We start from the raw sequence: 8,548 nt of genomic DNA on the forward strand, positions 1-8,548 counted from the left end.
TTGGATGCCTTCTTTAGGGAGGAGAACCAATTTTTATCACCGGTCATGTGCCGCGAATAACCGGAATCCACGATCCACACGTTCTCCTTCCCTGCCACCAAAGCCAACACACAAGCAGAAGTCGAAGCCTCAGTACTGGGGTTAGATGATAATAAAAATTTAGGAATCCAGTACTGAGACACACGACTAGAAGATCCAATAGGCATATATCCATGTGCAAAATCAATTTTAGAATTTTCGGAAAAATTCCTCCGAGGCTGGTCTGACCGAGGGTGTACAGCCGGTCTGACTGGGGGCCGGTCTGACCGAGGCTTCACCGCCAGTCTGACCGGTGGTCGGTCTGACCGAGGCTGTTCAGCCGGTCTGACCGGTCGCTGGTCTGACCGCGGGACCCACTGCGGTTTGACCGATTTCCCCGAGGGAAAACCCGATTTTTGCTACTTTGACTTTGCAAAAGCAATTCTTCTCTCCTTTTTCTGTTTATGAGCTAATCTGAAACAAAAACCAACAATATGTCCATCTTTTCCACAAAAAGAACAAGTATATTTTTCACGATGATTAGACACATTGGTAGCACTTGAAGATCTAGCAACACTAGCAACAACAGGAGATTTTGCATGCACAACATTGGATTTTGAAGAAGATGCACTCGTAATAGACATGATACCAGCAGATTTAAACACAGTTTTGTTAGTATCAGGTTTAATCAAAATCTCACCACTTCTAGCACCAACACCTAACACAACAGGAGGATGTCTAGAATTATGAGCATAAGGATTAAAACCTAAACCACGGTTATCTGTGCTAACCTTTGATTGATCCAAAATCATGTTGAGGTTCTTTTTACCATCAGAAAATCTTAGCAAAGAATTTTTCAAATAAGAAACCTCTTTTTCCAAATTAGCACAATTTTCACAATCTACCATGACACCTTTGCTTTTACGACATTTAGGGCAAGAAAGCACTTCATTGTTTTTCACAACATCTTCCATGTACTCAACACGACCTAAAGCATCTTTTAGTTTCATCTTATTCAAATTACATGTTGAGCAATTCAAAACATCATGAGGTTGTTTTACCTTTTTAGCAGAAATCATGTTAAACATCAAACTAGCATGAAAAGCAATTTGATATTTTTGCAACAACTTTTTAGTTAAAAACAACTCATCCAAAGTGCGTGTGTGCAAAGCAAAACTACAAGCAAGAGAAGATCTATTTTTCAAATCATGTGCAACATTAACATCTCTAATTTTTGAAATTTCATTCATTAAAACCTCACAATTTTCGCAATCATCATCATTAGGAATAAGAGATTTTAACCTATCAATTTCAGATTTAACAGATTCAATGATAAATTCCTGTTTTCTATACATTTTCTCACACTTCTTATTTTTTCCACTCAAAATATTAATAGCTTCCTCAAAAGCACTCACCTCATTATCTTCATACTCTGTGTTAGATTCACCACGCGCCATGAAGCAAACATCGGAGACGTTCTTTCCCTAATCATCATCTCCACTTTCAGCATCTACATCACTTAGTGGCTCGAAGGCGGCGCAAACTTGTTGAAAAGCCTTCCTAAGATTCTCCATCTTCCTTCCTTGGTATGAACCCTTCGACTTGTTGTTGTTGGGCTTGTTGTTGTTGGTCTTCTCACCATCTTTGTCTTCTCTTTTGCCTCTCCCAAGCTTAGGACAATGCGAACGAAGGTGATCAATTGAACCACATTCAAAGCAACGATTTGGACCACCTCTTTTCCTGTTCCTGGCATTATTCATAGCTCGAGCAATTCTGTTAGCAACTAAAGCCAAATCCTCCTCCTCGATTTGTTCGAGTTGATCATCGGATGTGGCATTAAAAACAGCAAGAAAAGAAGACTTAGATGAAGAAACATCAACATCCAAAGAGGAAGAAGAAGAAACCAAAGCACTCGACTTAGAATCAACTTTTCTAGAAAGAACATTCATCTCATGTGTTTTCAATTTTGTATAAAGTAAATCCAAAGTCAAAGTAGACATGTTAACAGACTCCTGAATAGATGTAACTTTCATCTCCCAAATAGACATGTCGAGACCATTCAAAAAATGACGAGAAATCTCAGATTGTGGATAACTAGCATCATAAAAAGAATCAACAGATCTAAGATCACTCAAAATTTTATTAAACCGAGAAAGATAGTCATCCAAAGCTTCTCCAGGTTTCATCTCAAATTTAATATACTCCTTTTTCAAAAGATCACGACGAAGTTCTTTAATATTATTTGTTCCTTGATGAAAATTACTCAAAGCAGTCCAAATCTCATGAGCAGTTTGAAGATGAGCAACACGATCATAATCTGAACGAGAAATACCACTCAAAAGAATATTGCGAGCTTTGCAATTTTGTTCAAAAGCAGTTTTTTCAGCGGCAGTATTAATAGCTTCAGGAATCACATAAGGATGAGAAAATTTTCTCCAAATATGATAATCTTCAGCCATAATATAAGATTGCATCCCACTACACCAATGAGAAAAATCCGTTCCATCGAAAACATGAGGCTTAGTTGAAAACCTAGCGGGAGTAGCCATGGCAAAAACTCTAGATCGATAAAAATCCAAAGAAGAAAACAAGGCTCTGATACCACTTGTAGGATCGAAACACAAGAACTAAGCCAACCAGAGGGGGGGTGAATGGTTGGTATACCTAAAAACCGAAAACTTTTAGCAGAAATAAAAGTTACCCTCAAAATCGACGGAAGTCGGTCTGACCGAGATTGATGCCGGTCTGACCGAGTGGATGCCGTCAGTCTGATCGGTGTTGAATCTCCGGTCTGACCACCGAAGTTGCCTGCCACGCCTGTCGCCCCTGCCGGTATGACCGCCGTACTCCTGCCGGTCGGACCGCCACCATGCCGCCGGTCTGACCGCCGGTGCATCGCCGGTTAGACCGCCGAAACCCAGTGAAACACAAATCGAAGAACTCTTAAAGTAGATGACGACTTTATTACTTCTCTCTGTGTTTACAAAGTGCACCAACAGCACTCCTTACAAAAATTTCGACTAAACTCGAAACCCTAACTTAAAACTCAACTCAATTGCTCTCTAAAGCGATACCGGGAAGCCTCACGCTCCCCCTCTATTTATACATGAGGTAGGCAGCCTAAAGCCATGAACCAAACTCATACTAGGAGTCCTAAACACCTTAGGAAACCCACTAGTACAAGAAAGAAACTTTACATAACCAATCGTACCAAATTTAGACTCTTTCCAAATTCGACTCCGCATCCCGTACGTACACAATAACTCCATCGTATGCCATATAGAATCTCCATCAACCACATGCATCAACTCTAGCCTTAGTATCCCGCATGATCTCTGACCACAACGGACGTCGTCTTATCCCCAAGCCGACTCCCGGTCCATCACCGCAAATACTCTCCCCGAGACATCGAGTCACCTACACATGGAACAAACAAAGAAACCATACTACGAGACCAAGCTATCTCCAACTTGACTTATTAGCAGCAAACAATAGTATTACATACGTATTGTATCCATCTAGAAGTCATAATCATGAAATAAAGTCAGATATCCAAATAAACAACCCGAAACCGAAACCGACACACTGTCGGCCGGTCAGACCGCGGGCTGCGCCGGTCTGACCGCGCATTACACGCCGGTCTGACCGGCTACCTGAGCCCGGTCTGACCGGTCCACATAAAATGATAGATCCTGCGATCACCTGTAAATCCGATCATCTCTAAAACCACTTCGTGAATAAATTCCAAATAACAAAACCAATAATCTCTGATGCCCAATTGTTCATCACAAAATAATAATCAAAAACACCTTTGATTTTACACTTTTAGTTCCGAGTAACTTTCCAATGTTCAGTTCACCAAGCAAGCACAAGGTATTTTCCGGTGCCAAAATTTGCATCGTGTTAATCAACTGTAGCCTTGTCAATGCATTATTTTTTAAATAAAAAAAAGTATAACTTCTAGTCCTTGTGCCGGATGCACACAACCACATTTGTGGATACTAGTATTTGAACTCTGGTGGGTGAAGTCATACACTCATGGTTACAATAACATTTAACAAACGTAGTTAATAACCGCACGACCCTATATCGGTAACGTTAATTTTTCGAAAAAAAATACCGACAAAGAATTGACAGTAATTTGCATGTACTCTTGGTAAAAGACATCAGGGCGTAGGACGTCTAGTGGGTAAAATAGGCAAATTTTGTATACTTAAAATATGGTTACGCTTGCTTTAATGTTGTTTCTCATACTTTTATATATCATGACTAGCTTAACTCGGTTCTTGGAGATCTTTTAACCATGTACAACATAAGCTGAAGCATGAGTGTTCTCACCTACAGGAAAACCTTGTTGCATGAAAAAAAATATGTGAAAATGTTTAACCTTGTCTTATACACTGAACTATCTCAACTTTGAGACAATCATATACACCGAAACATGATATCGAAAATTTGAGATAACCTCTCTGCTTGGTATGGCAAGCACTGAAGTACTACTGATTTCGATCCCCTTTGATTCTGTAGACTCAGGCAGTTAAATATTTCAACACTTTCAGACATTAATTAATTAGGTTTGCGAATAAGTCGAAGATTTGGCTGTCCTTAAGAGATAAGTAAGACAAATGGAGCTTGAACAGAGCACGTTGGTATCCTGATGCCTCCTACCCTAGATGTGGAGCTAACAAATCTTTCCATGGAATTTAGGGCATCCGTTTGGTTTTCTTCAGAAAATTGTAACTATATTGGCTTACTATGCCAACTCCAACAACCAAGGACACAAACTTGCTACTAGTTGTTACTGGCACAAACTTTCCTGTTATTTTTTTTCATCAAGGTGGCATAGCTTATTGCCTTTGTAATACTTTACTATTATGCGCTTCAAAAAAATATTACTTGTTGTTCTTTCCTTGGCAATTTAGTTTGGATAATTTATTTCTTTCATCACGTTTATATTTTTAGCTTCGTTTCAATGCCTTAGTTTGGATTGAAACATTTTGGAGAGAAACTAGAGCACGCTCTCCCATACGAACAGCATAGTTTAAGTTGTTGATGACGTCAAGTCTCTTTTGCGTGACCAGTCCTGTATCATTTTAATAGATGAGATGACAACAGAGCTAGGCCACATGCTCTGACATGCCTATGTGCTAGGTAGCTAGGATGGAGTTGGGTCAATATGCAATGGATAGATGGTCTGAATTATTTCTTTATTTTTTTTCTAAAGTAGGGAATGAAAGCTAGGCTGATCAATTAGGTTGAGTCACCTAGATTCATACTACATGTGATGATTCTAATATTTGGAGATACATTTCATGTCTATTTGTATCAAACTTGCTCGTGCTCATGGGTATTTGACATGGTAATTAGGTCCTAGATATGGTACCCACAGGTATCGAACTTGGTTACTTGGTATCGGAAATGGTATCCACAGGTATCAGACCTGAGGTCTTAGATATGATATCATAAGTAAGAGATTTGGTTACTAGGTATTGGGTATACCATAGGTATCAGACCTAGCACCTAGGTACCGGACGTGGTATCCACGAGTACAAAAAAAAACAACGTAACAAAATAAAAAAATAGGAAAGAAAAGAGGAAAATTTAGTGACTTTCCCCTCATCCGTACTGCTTAAATAGTACTCCACAACGTAACAAATTTCTAAAACAAATTGGTAGCTGCATGCCAAGGGTCCATTTTATATGTGGACATCATGGGAAATCCGGAGGGTCCACGTCATCTCATCCGCACATACTCAACATGGGCCCCACTTGTCATCATATTTTATCTTCCCGAGCTATCCGTATGATAAGTGGGAAGTTGCTTGTAATTTGTGAGAATGTGTGTGTCAGATTACATGCAAGCAGGGAGCAGGTTCCATTAACTTTACCGTGCAAAATGGTATCCCATTTTTTAGCTTTTCTCAACATTTTGTGGTGAATGATCATCTTAACCTCAACATCGAAGAAAACAGAATGCTATCAGTCTATGAGTGGAATTTCAGAGAAATAGTTAAGGTACAGATCTTGAAACTATTGGAATTCAGGAAGATCTATTGGAAAAAAAGGTACACCAATACATGGATGATGTTGGGGGAGGAAAATACAAAATTCTTTCAGTCAATAGCCACAGAAAGGTTCAGAATAAACACTATCTCACAAGTGCTTGATCATGATGGACAGATTCTACATCTTCATGAGCAGAAGGCTTCACTGTTTCATCACAGCTTTAAGAATAGGATGGGTGTATCTAATTCCCCACAGATGGCTTTTGACTTGGACTCTCTTTTTGACAGACATATAGACTTGAACAGCTTGGTTGACATGTTTTCAACTCAAGAAGTAGATAGTCTCATCTCTATTATTCCAGCTGACAAAGCACCAGGGTCGGATGGTTTCAATGGATTTTTCATGAAAAAGTGTTGGCCTATCATAGCTCAGGACTATTATAGACTGGCAGCTCATTTTCATGCTGGAAATGTTGATTTGGAAATCCTTAATAGCTCTTTCATAACCCTGGTTCCAAAGAAAACCTCCCCAGAGACTGTTAATGATTTCAGACCCATTTCCCTTATGGGTATTAGTCTCAAAATCTTAACTAAATTGCTAGCTGACAGACTTCAAGGGGTAATTCTTAAACTGGTGAGTGATAACCAATATGGTTTCATCAATGGAAAAACCATACAGGATTGTCTTGCCTGGTCTTTTGAATATATTCACCAATGTCAGCAGTCTAAAAGAGAAATAGTCCTCTTGAAGTTAGACTTCGAAAAAGCCTTTAATACCATTGAGCATTTTGCAATTCTTTCAGTTATGCAGCATATGGATTTTCCTCCAAAATGGATTGAGTGGGTACATATGGTTTTCTCTACTGCTTCTTCTATTGTGTTATTAAATGGGGTGCCAGGGAATTCTTTCAAATGCAGAAGAGGAGTCAAACAAGGGGATCCTCTCTCACCTCTGCTGTTTGTGTTGGGGGCAGAGCTGTTGCAAAGAATAATCAACAAAGCTTTTCATCAAGGACTTCTATCAAAACCAATTAATGAAAGCAGTGGGGATGGTTTCCCAATCATTTAGTATGCTGATGACACCTTGATCTTGTTAAAAGCATCTCAGAAAGAAGTCTTCTGTTTCAAGGCTATTTTGAATATGTTTGCTCAATGGCCTCAAGGTAAACTATAATAAATCAAATCTGTACCCACTTAATATGCCTCAGGACAAAGCTGTCTTACTATTTGGCATCTTGGGATGTAAGATCGGTTCTCTTTCATTCACTTATTTGGGGCTACCTTTGGGAACCACCAGGCCTAGAGTGGTAGACTTTGCTCCATTGGTAGACAGGGTTGAAAGGAGGCTGACGGCAAGCTCAATTTTTTTACCTCAAGGAGGAAGATTAACTTTGATCAACTCAGTCCTGTCTTCTATCCCAACCTATTACATGTCCTCATTGCAGCTACCAGTTTCAGTCATCAAGGCCATTGACACAGCTCGTAAGAATTGCTTGTGGAGAGGTAATAACCCTTCTTCGACAAGGAAACATCTAGCTTCTTGGGATAGGATGTGCATGCCTAAGGAGAAAGGAGGCTTAGGAGTGATCAATCTGAGAGTTCAAAACACAGCCCTTCTTCTAAAGCATATGGTCAAGTTCTATAATGGTGCTGATTTACCATGGGTGAAATTAATCTCACAATCATATTATGTTTCTAAAGTTCCACACCTGACGATGAATAAGGGTTCTTTTTGGTGGAGGGACATCACAACTGTTGCAGACATATTCAGGGGGATAGCAAAATATGAAATCAGGACAGGAAGAACTGCCCTTTTCTGGCATGATCTATGGAATGTTGATTCTTTTGCTCTACCACTCTCAGATGAGGCTTATTCGGAATTCTTGCAACTTCAGGGGGTTCTCGACAGTTTGAATTTACAATCAGGGATGGAGGATTCTTGGAATTTTATCTGGGGTTCAGATAAGTACACAACTAAGAAATTCTATAAGCTAAATTATTCTGCATTGCAACCCTCCAGACCCATGATTTGGCTATGGAAAACAAAATGTGTCATGAAGATCAAAGTCTTTGCCTGGCTAATGTTCTGTGATAGGCTTAATACAAGAGATATGCTGGATAGAAGACATTGTGCCAAAGAAGATGATGATCTCACGTGTGTTTTGTGCAATGCGAACTGCAGAGAGACAAGGCTACACCTCTTCTTCTTATGTCCTTTCAGCATCAGGTGTTGGCAATACCTGGGAATTGAGTGGAATAATAATTTGGAGTTTTTCCAGATGATCTCCCTAGCAAGAATCAAATTTGCTCAGAAGGGTTTCCTGGAAATTTTCTTTTTGGCAGCTTGGCACATCTGGAAGCAAAGAAATGGCTTCATATTTCAGAACATTCAGCCCTCTTTCCAGGCATGGAGATCTCTTTTCGTCAAAGAAGTTCTTCTGCATATATGCAGAATGAATGATCCTTTAAAGCAAACTGTTTTTAATTGGGTACAAATCTTATAGTCTTTCTGTGTGAACCGCATG

This window comes from Oryza glaberrima, chromosome 10 (assembly GCF_000147395.1).
Source record: "Oryza glaberrima chromosome 10, OglaRS2, whole genome shotgun sequence".
Classification (NCBI taxonomy): domain Eukaryota; kingdom Viridiplantae; phylum Streptophyta; class Magnoliopsida; order Poales; family Poaceae; genus Oryza; species Oryza glaberrima.